The sequence below is a fragment of the Dromaius novaehollandiae genome, chromosome 12 (assembly GCF_036370855.1).
Source record: "Dromaius novaehollandiae isolate bDroNov1 chromosome 12, bDroNov1.hap1, whole genome shotgun sequence".
In the NCBI taxonomy this organism is placed as follows: Eukaryota; Metazoa; Chordata; class Aves; order Casuariiformes; family Dromaiidae; genus Dromaius; species Dromaius novaehollandiae.
The window spans coordinates 6523337-6537902 of record NC_088109.1 but is presented as its reverse complement, the minus strand read 5'-3'; positions in this window follow the sequence as shown (position 1 = coordinate 6537902).

Here is a 14566-nt window from a genome sequence, read left to right as displayed (position 1 = left end):
AATCCTGTGTGATGTAAGAACACAGGGTTCTCAAGATGTCTGATCTTGATTTTTTCCCCCATCCTATACCATGCTCACCTTGGTGCTTTTACTGGGGGCAGCGTCCTCTGACCTTTCATCGCCAGCTTTCTCCATCAATTAGATGAAAGTATTTACTTCAATTTTGGGGCTTGGGAAAATTTTCTTCTTGTGAGACATGGCTGGCACTGTGCCCCTATCATAGATAGAGGGTACCCAAATCTGAGAAGATGAAGTAGAAAAAGCTCCTACTTCAGTACTGTCATCTTTGGGGGAGAAAACAGCCACTAGCCTCCCTCCCCATCCCCTTTGTATCAGGTTGATGAAGGCTTTTAGAGAAACATCATGCCAACATCAAAACGTGCCATGACAAGTCAGAGCTTGGCTTCTTCAGGGCCTCGAAAGTAGGATGGAATTCACCTGACCAAACGCGAACATCTACCAGGGTCTTTACCTGAGTTGGTTGCTCCAGACTTCCCTTGTGATCAGTGAAGGCTAGCAGTCCTACAGACAGCGAGGTTCACCTGAGATTAGGCCTTGACTCATCTGATTTAAAGCACTATTTCTCCACACTGATCATAGAGCCTGGGTGTATAGCTCAAATGCACACATCTGCATAGTACGTATTCAGAGTTAGGTTAGCCAAAACCCACTCTTAATAACCAAGTCTTAATTTCATAGCAAGAGCATACGATGGGCTATGATGGAGCAGTCTGAGCCTTCCTCAGGGAACAGTCATTTCAATTACTATGATATCCCCTTAAAAAGCACAGTAAAATAGGGATCTTCAGGGTGTTACTGTAATTGACCCAAACCAGAACCAGAGCCTTCAATGCAGCTCTGAAGTCCATACTTACAGGTGTTGTGTTTCATTTCTGCTGCTCCAACAGGAAAATCTTTCGCTCCTTAGAAGTTTGAGAGTTTCAGCCATTTAGAAGCACCACAACAACCGCAGATCACTGCGTGTGTGAAGTGAGGCTCCTGTTGTGAGGTCGGTTTGAGATCACTTGGGAACTCTGACCTTCCCCTCTAGGACATATTTATAAGTCAAGATGCAGACAGCCCCAAGCGTGCCCTAGCAAGCGCAGCTTGCCAGCACCACCTACTGATGAAGATACAGAACTGAAAGCACTACTTTTCAGCCAACAGAGGCTGCGAAAGTAACGGATCCTTGGGATGTTCTAGTACTTTTACAAACAATTCCTGTATTAGATCAGATTTTTTTTTTCGTTGGCATTCATATTTGGGCTGTGTTTTATAATACTCAGGAGCTTCCAAGTGCTGAAAAAGGCTGATTGCATTGAGAATGGGTGGGAAACTCCCCTGCCTCCCCTCCCCACCAAGCCCCAATGCTATTTATATATTATGTGACTGATGATGAGGGAGAAACTCATCCTCACAGCCAGCACTGCAGGAAAGGGTCAGTGCTGAAACTCCAAACTGAACCACCAAGCCCACAAGAACATCGATTCACTCCCTCATATCTAGAAACAGGTTCTGCAGCTGAGCACTAGGCATGGGACCGGCCTCTGCTGTTCCAGCCCCAGGGTCAATCCAGGATTCTCTGGCAAAGTCCTATCAAACTCTGGGGAGCTTTGGGTATGTATTAATGCCTCTGGTGAATAAAGCAAGGAATTCAGTCCAGTGTAAGAATCCATGGCAAAGACAAACCAGGGAGTTAGCTAGAAAATCTTCAATAGTAAAGTGAAGAAACTGGGATTTTGTGAAGAGTACTCCTGGAGGACGCTGCCCAGATCCATTTCAGTAGCATAGTAATGCTCAGTGTAAGAGAGAAGCTTCCCAAGATGCCCAAGAAAGTGTGTGTGGGGGTGTGGGGGGGGTGAGGGAAGATGGGGCAGGGGTGGGCACGCAGCCTGGTGTTTTTGATATTAAAAAGGAGTGAAAGTGTGGGCTACAAACAAATCACATGGTGAGGTGCTTGACTTTGTCACACTGCACAAACTTGGGAAATACTTTATTGCATACACTACAAGTATTGAGAAACCTCAGGTACTACTAAGCCATGGACTCAGCAAAGGCTCATTTTCAGGGAGTAGAGGTGAGGACTGGCCAATGTGCATCTGTCCTGACCTACCAGTGCCAATGTCATTATGCCATTTAGGGACTCTGCTGGAGACTTCAATGGCAGTAGTGTGAATGTATCAACAATTGTGCATATATGGTCATATAGCAGACCACTATCAGACCAATGGAAAAATACTTTCAGTCCACAGTTTAAAAGTATGATTTCTCCCATGCTATAAAACATTCTTCTCCAAGCCTAAATAATAATGATAAAAATTTGCAATAAGCAGCTCAGCCCCTAACTTTCAATCCCCCCCCCCCCATACACAGTAGTACTTCACAAAGTATGATTTACATCCAACACTCCAGAACATGAACTGGGGACAAGGCAATAAAGCTCTGTGGAAGGCACTCTCTAATCCGATTAGGCAATATCTCACATCATTGGGCTTTGAATTTAAAAATGGTCTGACATGGAATGGGACAGAGAGGCTTATGTAAGCTCTGCGGGTTGGCTTGGAGAAAATGAAAGACAAATTGTAGTTTTCAGCCAACAGAGCAGGTAGCACGCTTGCTATGCAACGTTACGCTTTGTGGGAAGAAGATGGAGAGGTCCTTTGAATCAGTCAGTTTTGATCCCCCAGGTCGTCCATGCCAGCACTCGAGTGTGCTAGGAAGGGCACAGTAGCTTCCCACCACATTCCTCCGTGCACAATAGAGCTTCCTTGACTTCAGTTACTAGGGTTGCTCAGCCAAGAGGAAGGAGAAAGCCCTCTAAATCAGGGGTTTGCATACCATCTGGCTGTCCCGCACCACAGCCACATTAGCGAAGAATGGCTTGAGAGTCTCAAGTGCACATAGCAGCCAAGGTAACAAGCACAACTAGGGAAACTAGAACAAAGAGAGTGACACTTAATTAATAAAAGCATTTTTCTTTCTCATGGTCTGAATAAAAGTAGATTCGAAGAGTTTAAAACTGGCTGCATATAATGTAAGTGCACAGCAATATTGCTATCATCTTTCACAAGTGATATCAAAAGACCAAGAAAAACAGAGCAGAAGCATACACAGCCAGCTGGAAAAGACCATTTCCTTTAAATGATGAACTTGTGTTCAAAGCTCTGGGAGCTTCTGGGGCTCCACAGAAGTCAAGACTAAGTCAACTCCATTCAATAAAATCTGAGGAAATGCTGTTATATAAAATGTTATAGTGGCTTCATACAACTTTGACGGCATTACTCCTCTAACTTGAATGGGACTTCAGTTGAACCCACTGTGGCCAAAGTCACTTGTCCTTACAGTTCTAGTTGTATTGGACAATCAAGTCAGAAGAACAACATATACATGCCAAGTTTTATGTCAAAATGCATATCCCATGTCAACAGTGCCTTGCAGTGTATGAAATGGGACAGAAATACGGTAAGTGTTTGAAAGAGGACAGCTGAGCTCGTTAGACTTCAGTTCTGTGATGCCCACAGGTAGAGCTTGGTTTTAGTATTCTTTCATAGGAGGGATACTAGTTAGAACCGGGTGTTACCACACACGCTGCTTTACTACATACGCGTATGCGTTGAAAAATGGTGCTACTAAATTTTCCTACTGGTACTTTACATATTGTGTAAAAATCTGGCCCTTTGAATCAGTTATGTGGACCTCTGCAATGTGTCCATTGTGTTCATGTAGATTTTCACCTTTCATCGTGCTCACCGGCCCAGCCAGCCAGCGTGCCAACCTTTGATTTCTTAATGGAAATAGTTTTCTTTTATGGGAAATTGCAGATTGAAATAGATCATCTAAAGAAAAAAAAAAAAAACACAGAGACAAAACAGAAACATTCCTTTTTCTTTTGGTTCACCTTGTTTGAATTTCCTTGTAGTTTCTTGTCCATGAAAAACCATCACACATTTTGGAAGTGTTTCTTAGTACTTGTCCTCATATTTAATTTCCTAAAGATGGTTACATGAAATCTGGCATGTTAAAAACTGCAACATCTGCCTGTGGAATCCAACTGGATCAAAACTAGTCTTTAGTCATATCTGCATCAGCATCACATTCCCCAGCTAAGGGGTCAGAAGAGCTCTGACAAACAACACTGAGCAAGTGCAGCAAAACCGAGGTTAACAACAGCTTCTGCAATACGAAATAACAGCAGCAGCAAAACTGATCAGAGATAATATAAATGTGGGTAGAAAAAGCGTGGTTATTGCAGAAGATGAACTACCAGCAATTTTACTTTCACCAGAAAAATATGCAAAATCTAAATACCACTGTTTATATTTGCACTTAGATTTCACCCAAAGGAATTACACAAGGATTGGATTTTGTGCAGACATGTTTGTGGAAGAGCTTGGTAGCAACAAGCCCTTATCTGAAAAATACTGTTAGATTTTAGGTAAATTTAATGCCATGTGCTTTTCTGTAATGGTTTTCTTGTGTTCAGCTTGCATGAACTACACAATGTCTGTTTATATTCTTCCTGTCTGATATAATATTAAAATGATTTCACCCAAGTCCTCTTGATTAGCCAGTGAAGCACACTAGGTGCTTTGAAGATAATGCAATAATAGCTGAAGGAAATTAGCTGGATTTTAGTACTTCTGAATTTGGCCCAAAATACAGTTGTATGTGCTTTCCAAATTAGATTGCTCACTGGTGCATAGCAATTTGTTATTTTCAAGTTAAAAACTTCCATTTTCCTCATACAAGTCTACATTTTGACTTTAACATAATTTTGCCTCTGGAAAAAAAAAATCAGATATGCAGGAGTAAGAATGCCACAGATCTAAGCATTTGCCTTATTACATTTATAGAGCCAGCTATGTTTCTTTCACTATTGGTAACAGCAGCACTTGCAGAAAGAGATCTAAATTACACACCCTCTGAACATCTGGTTGTATAAGCCCTGTGTAGATCCCCTATGCATCTCTCCAATCTTTTTTCTTAAATACTTATACAGCATATATTTACTTTTCTGAGTTATTTTGGAAAGCTATGCATGCTTAAATAGGAAGCAAATCCGAAAAAGTTGCTAAACCTTCAGGTGGTCTAAACTAGTGCATCACTGTCCGTCAGAGAGACACTGAACAATGTGGTGGAAAATCTTTAGGAGGTATATAGAAGCTTAAAAGCTTCATGAAAACACGCATGCTGCACTACAAAGATCTTATTTTATGAACAGCATTCTGTTTTGGCTGGAAAAAAAATATATGAACGTTTGGTTGAATAGAGAATTATGCAATGAGCTTCAGTAAGGTATAGTTACAGTGCATTCATAAGGCATGCAAACCTGTCCCAAAATCACAGAGCAGTGGAGGCTGGAAGGCACCTCTGGAGATCATCCAGTCCAACCCCCTGCTCAAGCACGGTCACCCAGAGCAGCTTGGCCAGGACCCTGTCCAGATGGCTTCTGAATACCTTAATGATGGAGACTGCACAACCTCTCTTGGCAACTTGCTCCAGTGCTCAGTCACCCTCAGAGTAAAGTTTTCCTTGTGTTCAGACGGACCTGCCTGTGTTTCAGTTTGTGCCCACTGCCTCTTGTCCTGTCACTGGGCACCACTGAGAAGAGCCTGGCCCCATCCTCTTTACGCCCTCCCTTCTGCTATTTATATGCACTGATAAGATCCCCTTGAGCCTTCACTTCTCCAGGCTGAACAGTCCCAGCTCTCTCAGCCTCTCCTCCTATGAGATGCTCTGGATGTCCTGTACAGGAGACTTCCCTCTCCAACACCACAGTCACTTATGCCTGAAAAGTTACTCAAAAGCGCTGGTTGGGCTGGAGGTTGCTACATTTCTTAAACATAACAACACAGCTAAACATAAATATTGTGACATGACTTAACATACCAAGTATAGTCATCCCATTATCAAGATGTAGAGCTGGCCCCAAAAACTTGGCCAGATCAAGATGCGGCTCAGATCAAATAAATAATAATATATCTAAAATAATATGCATACAGGAAGTAGTTTTGAGTGCTTTTGAACTGGTAAAGCTTGGCCAAGCTTGCATCTCACAGTGGGACCTAATATGGTTGATATCTGCTGGAATTTTTCTTGAGGCTGGGACAGTCATAGTGACAGGCTCTTATGTGAATTCTCAGACGTCTAATATAAGCTAGTAAACTGCAGCTTTTCAGGAAAGGAATTAATTTACATCTATTTGATGTTATGAAGCTTATAAATAGAAGTCTCCAAGATAATAGGTTTTTCTCTGTCAAATTTGGCTGCCACTAGTCAACAGGTTCAGGAATTACTGGGAGAAAAGCAGCAGACAACAGGCTGACAGAACGACTGCATAAGCCTTGTTTCCTCGGAGAAGTCGGGTGATACAGTAGTTGCAGTCTGTAGCTTTACAATCTCTTATGAAACAATAAAATACCAGTCTCTCCCCCCAGACTATAACACAGGCCCAGAAGGTATCAGTTTGGTCAGTGAATCCTGTTCTCTGAAACTGCTATCAGTCAACAGATATTCCCTCGTTTCTGCTAAGCAATGCTGATTTCACTCACTACTAGCACATTAAGTTGCAAAACACTTAAGTGTCTTAAAACAAACCAAAGACCTGCAGTGAAACACCAAAAGCCACAACAGGGCTTGTTGAGAGCAGGGAAAATCAAAAGCACTGCCAGCATCCTGGATCCCTGCAATCACAAGTTACTCATCAACTAAAGCCATCAGGTCATTCTTGGAAATTTGCTATATCCCATTCTGCAGAAGGTGGTGAAAATTCCCAGTGGGCCCTGCCAGCATAGCCTAGAAGGAAGATTCCCTCCTCAGCCCATCTGACAACTGTTTTTAAGTCTCAGAAAGTTTTAGGCCAAGCAGGTACCTACAGCAAGCCACGAGGAGCACCAGCACATCCTGTTTGTATCCTGAGCGCAGATGTTGCTGATATAGCATGCTTGGGAAGAGAGTAAAACCCCAGCAGAATTAAAAAGAAATCACGGTTCAGGAGGGAGTCAGGAGATAGTTCTGTGCCTATATACTATCCACAGTATTGACCCCCTTCTGGCTGCTTCTCTCCGCACCATATCCCCTTATTAAGGCACATGCTGGGCTGAGCTAGCTCCTAAGGTGGCCACTGTAGGCAAGCAGCCGACTGCTTCATACGTCTGTTTTCCTACTCAAATTAGGGAGGGGGTAGAGTGGGAAGAGGAAAGGAGGAAGTGGCAGTAACTTCATTTCCTAGCCATGTGCATTTGCAGATAAAGATTTCAACCATACTGAAGAAATACACTGACATCCAGTCTTTCAGGCTCCGAGACATGACGTGAAGCCTGATCTGCTTACTGCTAGCTCCAGCTACCAGGAACAGAAGAAATTTCCTCTGTCTTGCTAACCAGCAGAGTCTGCATGTGAAGGAGAGAAATAAAATAGCTTCCTAAAAACATTTGGTCTTGCGTCTATTCCAGGTGTGCCAATATTTCTGTAGTACTTTTCTACCTCAGGGACACGAGTTCTCATGTGAATCCACAGCAGTGATAACGGATGGCATGTGTAGCTATGGCTCGAATGCAGTCACATCAGTAACGAGTTAAAAGAGCAACTTTTCAATTTCCAGTCTTCCCACGCAAGAATAATTCAAGTCCTTCAGAAAGAAGGATGAAAAACAAAAGCCAAACCACGTGACCAGAACTGCTCACATTTCTGTGGCATACAGAAATCCCTGCTGAGACAACCTGCATAGTTTTGAGCCCAAGCCATGAGTGTTTACTCTTTGAGTCCAGCTTCAGCTCCGTACTGAGACTTACGCTCATCTTCAGTAGTGCACAGAGCTCTGCTGATGTGAAATTCACTCTTGATGTAAAAGATACTAAGATCTAACCTGCAGAAAGAGCTTGTCTTTTAAATAGTATTCCTACCAGGGCGTATTATGGACTGATTCTCAGATAAATATATATCCTTTAACCTCCCACAAAAATGCTTCATATTTCTTTTAAAGCCGAGATGGAGCTTACTGGCAAAGGTACACCTCTGCAGCTCTATGCAATTCTGTAATCACCCAGAAAAAAAGCACAAGAAATAACAAGCAAACAAACAAAAAACAAGCAGAAAATGCCAAAGGCAAAATCATGAAAAGGAATGACTACCTAGCCCTTATCAAGTTTTCTTTTGTGCTTTTTTTGGGGGGGGTGGAGGGGGGGTATGAAGGAGAGGACAAGGAGAAAACTGGGTTTTTTGGACAGCTAGTGAGTTCTGTTCCTGTCATTATTATCAGGACAGAGGTAGAGTAAAAAACACTTGTACTATGAGTGCAAAATTATCCTGACAATCTTGGAAGTCTGAGTGAAGCCTATTTGAAAATTTACAGTATTTTCTTAAAAACCTGCAATGATTTGCAGGTGTCTTCCCAATATCCCCAATGGACAATTGATCATGGAGGCGGATTCAAGCAGAGAGAAGCTTTTCCCACTCATCAAGGAATTATATCAAAACTAAGTGACCAATGAACATCTCTGACAAGGATCTTATGCTGAGTAACATTATTTTGGGGTGTATTATTGCTCAGCTCACATTAGCACAATTTGCCCCTGCTACTCTTTAGTAACACATAGTTTACAACAGAACCAAAAGACCTTCACAGTGTTGGGTACCTACTTGCTTAGACACCTTTGTGATTTCTACCTTATTGAACACGGTATTTTCTTTGTTGTTTCCTTATTCAGAGATACAGAGAGAACTGTAAGGTTTCACAATAAAGCCCTTGTCACAATTTCCATCATTAGCTTCTAGACTCCACTGCAACAAAACACCACAGTTACCATCCACTCCAACCACACATCTGCTTGTAGCTCCACCACAGTTAGATATGAGCTACCGAACAAGCTTCCCTTTGGAGAAGCTGCCTAGCTAAGGACAGCGCTCCTGTACTTATTTGGACTCCTGTCTCCAGACGGTGATCCCATCTGTCTGATGCTTTATACAAGAGGGTAATCATTGATTTACCATTGTATAAAAATGCATCTGCCCACTGTTCCCTTCTATTAGTTGGGTATCATTCACTGGCCCTACCTGGTATTAAGCAGCCCTTGTGCTGTTCAAACACGAAGGTCTTCCTTCAGAGCCCACATGGGTTTTAGTGGGTAAAATGAAACTGCTAGGGCACATGGAGAGGTTCAGAAAAAGGTCATGACTGGTGACAGTGAGCTCTGTTAGCGGTGACACCAGCTCTGTTCCTCCCGCGTGGGGAAAGACTGGGGCACGTTAACCGGCTGCATGTGTCGGCACTATGAAGGGAGTTCCTAGGGGCTTCACGGGTGAGCCCAGCTCCGCTCTTTCAGGAGACAGCAATGAAACATTTGCCGCTGCTGGGCTAGGAAGGGGGATGCTGTAAGGTTGTGCCCTCCCGGTGTTCCCCGACTGATGCCGGAAGACAGCTTCCAGCATTCCCTCACTGACACCCTGGAAAGAACACGCCAGGTCCCTCTCCACTACGGAAGCAAGGCAGTCACACGTAGGGTGGAAACGGGGGTTTGCTGTCCTGCTCTGAACTACAGCAGTCGGACACAGGCCTGACTGACAGGCACCCCCCATCACACAGTTTGCTCCCTTTACATACCCCTCTCCCCACCTGACCCCTCCCCAACGTCATCCCTTTTACCACTCATTTCCTCCCAAACCGGCCGCCCACCTGCCCTTTTGGGGGACCTTTGCCCTGATCTGGCACTCAGGTGTGGCTGCCCCAGCGGTTTCCACCTTGGCCAGCAGTTGCACTAAGCTACTGCAGGGAGGACTTGGGCAGTTGTTATTTCCTGCCTTAAAGGAGTCGACCTTCTGCTGCCCCAGAGGGCTGCAGAAAGATGCGAGTTTTGAGATACAGCAATGGGAAAAAAACACGACAGAGAAGATGAGCAAAGAGTAGAACAGAAAGAAAGTAATTTGCCCAGGCAACAGGCTGGGGCAGAATTTAGAGCAATCTCTCTAAATTTGAGTGCCAGTGCAATTCCCTAATTTTCAATAATAGTGTTGCCACATTTCTCTAACAATATCTTTCTATTTTCAGCACATCCAAAAAATAGGGTATAAAAGATTGTTTGCCTTGTGAAGGCAAACAAAAGGCAGATAAAGCTTCAGCAATCATCAGTGCCTGCCTATATATTTGAGAAAAAAAAAAAAAAAAATCTCACAGCGTGGTTAACCAGAGGTGCTATTTGTTATTTAATTTCTCTCAGTCAGATAAGTGGCATATTATTTCTCTTCCCCAAAATGAGAATACCCAGACATGCTATACCCACATTTGCTGACAAGCAGTCCTCTGCTCCCAAATCTGCTTCGCCATCTGTGTGGCAAACGGAGCTCCATTTACCCAAACGACAAGCGCCAGAAGACCACCACTATGTTGGCTTCAATTCTGAAGCAGCATCTTCAGAAAATTCGGACAGTAGAGTACCACTACTATCCTGTCACTGAATGGGACCAGCACACACTCAGGACTTTTTATCTCTGACAATTGCCTGATACACGCACTGTCCCACTCTCTCCTCCTTTCCCTACACATGCACACACGCGGCTTTTCTCGTACTGCCTTCCCAGTGCAATCAGGGCCCTGCTTTGGCTCTGCTGCCAGGAGCCACACTGAAAGAAGGCGTGTGGAGGTGCTACGTCCCAAAGAGCTGCAGGAAGGAATTTCAGGCTTCTGACAGGCTTTTCTGCCATCTCCTCACACTGCCACTTCACCAGCAGCGCACAGCAAGGTCAGTCTGCTGGACGGACACGGAGGGGGAACAAGCCTGGAGGCACCAGAAGCAGCCACTCCACAGGACGTGGAGGAGGCCTGGAGGGCCTTGCAGCAGCTCTTCAGGCTTCGTTGACCTGAGGAGTTAGGGAAAAAGGGATGGAGAAGCTGGTCCTGCAAGGTCCCTAGGGAGGGTGTCACTGCGAGCTGGACTGGAGCATGGCAGCACCCGCTTTGTGGGCCTACAGAGCTGCTCGAACTGCTGCTTTTGGAGATGTCCAGGAGGCACCGGTCTGCACAGGCCGGCAGATGCAGGCTGTGAGGAGCTAAACTGTCCAAAACCAGTCCACCAGGCCGGTGCCCTTTGGCTCAGTCTGAGTCTGCTGTAGTCAGTCCTGTGACAGTTATCAGATTAGGGCAAATGTTGTTAAAGTCCTACGAAAACTGGCACGCTGTCTAATTCCCTGGGAGCTGCTGTGTCCTGAAGACATACATATTTCCTTTGGTGAAAACATGATATAAAACACCCTGCCTTCCTTCTGTATGTGCTGATCCAGCCTCCTGGGATTTTGGTTTGTTTGAGGTCTGCAAGCATTTCCCATCTGTCACACTGTAAAACTTGTTTTTGAAGCACTGCCGTTTTGGATGAGTGTAGGGAGAAACACGCTGAAGACATTAATAGGTTGTATCTTACTCTGTGTACAGTCCTTTGCCCTACTGTCATTGAACGGGTAGACTCCATACGGAAAAATAAGAAGTTCGTTAATGCCTGGCAATTGTGAGTGCTTTATGCTACGTTGATTATTTTCATGAGGAGCATCAGTTACTTGTACAGATACTATTGCCCCCATTTCCCTGCCTGTTCATTACCTCTTTTAGTTACAATAAATAATAATATTACAGTAAATGTAATCCTTGAATTCTGTTTCATACTAGTTTAAAACAAACACAGTTTAGTTCTAAAAAAATAGCCAAAATATATACCTTTGGCCATATTCAGCATTCTGATGAACTCCTGGTACCTTTAATACTCTCCTGTTTGATGGCAAGAACTTTAATCACCACCGGCCCCAAATAAAGCATGGCCCAGGAGCCTTCCTTTTACCACTGCTGAAACAGCATGGCTTAGTTTATCCCTGCAAGCACAAGGGTAATTTGACAGACTGCTGGCGACCACTTCTGCAGGACCCCGTGATGACTAAGGCCCCTGTGCCACCTCTCCACCCTCCACATGCACCCCAGAACCACCAAACGTGCTCCAGCCAAGCAGCACCGAGATAATCCAAGCCAAACACACACAGAAAGCTTTTTTGCTGGCTTTTCAGCAAGCTTGTTGCTGCCAGCTCAAGAGAAGAAAGCTGCTACCTAAGGGAAAAGCCACCATTAGGAGAAAACAAGAAGGATGAATGGGATGAAGTCCACTGCCATGAGAGGAAAAAGAAAAAAAGACAGAAGAACTAGGGCTGAGATGGCTGAAGGAGAGCTGGGACCAGGAGCAGGAGTCATGCCACCACACAGGCGATGGAGCTGGCTAACTGGGGAGAAGAGTGCAGGAGGGAGCTGGCAGCAAGAGCAAAAGACAGCATGGCAGGAGGTTGCACGGAGTTTAACACACAACGGAAGGGAAGGATCAGCTCGGATGAGAAGGCAGAAGTAGGAGAATGAGTACTAAGACCGGACTGAGAAGCCTAGAGAACAACAGCTAGAAGAGGGCAAGCTTCAGAAGGGCACAGAAAGAAGCAGGAGAAAAGTCTGAGTAGAGTGTGGAAGACAGACCAGGTTATAGCCAGGATGTAAAATTGTCTACTGAGTGTCCTACATTTCTCAGAGCTGTGGCACTCAGAGGCAAAGGGCCCATCTCATCCACCTCTTGATGGTCTACACAAACTCAAACTACTTCTCTCAGCTACTTTGTTAGCTCCAGTGACAGGTCTGTAAGCTTGACATAAAAAATCTCCATTTACACCAGCTTAAAAATCTTCAGTGGGAGATCCATCACAATCAGACATTGCCAATTGGCTTCGCAAAAGTTTAGCGGAAATAGTCAGAAAAACATAATAAAGTGCCATTAAATAGAATCCATAGAAATTTCAAGAATATCCCTCTTAAGACAGTCTGCTGGGTCTCGTCTGCTCACCACGTGGCTCTTCAGGGGCTTCAGGAGACCACAGGGGCTGGGCTGGTAACACGTACGTTGCAGCAGTCTTTACTTACGAGCAGTGGGAAGGCACGTTCAGGGCTTGCTACTAAACTTGAGTTTCTCTCCCCAAACAACTGGGAAATGGAAATTCCAACTCCTCCAGAAAAACCTGATCATCCCCCTACATCAAATGAATTTCTAAAAATTAATTCACTCCTCCTGCCATATCCAGTTTCTAAATATGGGGATATTTGGTTTTATCTTAAATCTGAAAAAACAGCCTAAAAATCTCATGGCCAATTTCTTCTTCAGAGGATGACTTCATGGGATATCCTCTGAGATCAGATTTTCTCTGTGTAACTAGGCAAGCTGTTTTGTATGACATGCAACGGGCCTAAACGCGTGCATTGTCTAAAATTCAGAAAGCCACCCAAAAGAAGTGATCCACAAAGCTCCATGCATCAGATTCAGGGGTAGAAACACATTTTGACAACAGAGAGGTAGTAGGCCACAGCATTTTTAGAGGCTGGGTATGCCAGTCTCATAGAAGCCAAGCTTCCTTTAATTTGTATCACTGTATTGCAATTTGTCCTTTTTCCCAAAACTCCCACAAAAACCCTTATCCAATTTTAGCAATCACACATAACATAGGCCACAACTTCCCCAAGCCTGATGGAGAGGACGCAGCTACGACAGATGCTCTGTTTCCTGGTTTACCAGCCTACTGACCGACCGCAGCAACCACCAACCCTGTTATTCCTAAACAATCCCAATTTTGTTGTTGCCTCTAGATTTTGCACTGTAGCTTATTTTAAATAGCCCTATTTTCTGACAAAAAAAGCCTTTGCAATAGTGATTCTCACACATCACCATATACTGCACTAAAAAACAAACCAACCCCTCTCCCCCCAAGCCCCCGCCGCCAACAGCAACAAAAAAAGAAAGACTGCAGGCACACATTAATGCAGTTAGCCTCTTTCAGGAGAGAGACGGATGGACAGAGAGAGAGAGTAAAGAAAAAAGCCCTGAATCTGAGGTTACCCTTTTCAGCTACAGCTGCAGGGTAAAGCCACATTTTCTTTCTGTTCTACTTTCCTTGACCCTCAAACTTCAATCCAAACTTTAAGTTTAAACGGGATTTCATTCTGAACTGAAAGTAGTTTAAACGGAAACAAGAAATTCCCCACCTTCCCCTCCTGCCAAATCGGGTATTTCAAGTTGCAATACTAAAGTGCCTAGCAAATCTATAAAACTTTCTGGCTTGAATTGATAAGGACAAACAATCAGGAAGCTTGCCTTGAAGGCAGGAGATAAATGGGACAACTTGCTTTCATCTCACATAAAAAACAAAACAAAACAAAACACCCCCAAAACAAGAAAAATCCCCCCCTCCCAACTCTGCAAGCAGTCAATACATGAAAACCAGTCCTTCCTTTTAAACTGATGGCTGGATTGCATTACAATAGCAACAGGGCGATATTTCACTGCTGTCCCACACGATTATAAGGCTGTCTTGAGATAAACAGCAGGCCAGATTCTGCTCTAATAGATCGGCACCGCTCTGAACAAAAAGCACTTAAAGTGTAATAATGCATTTTATGCATTTTGCAGCTATGCATCTGAGCTCTAGTTCTTTTACTAACAGCTAAGCAACATCTCTGGATCAACTTTCTGTAATTAAGTACCCTGCAGGGGTTGCAAATCTTGTC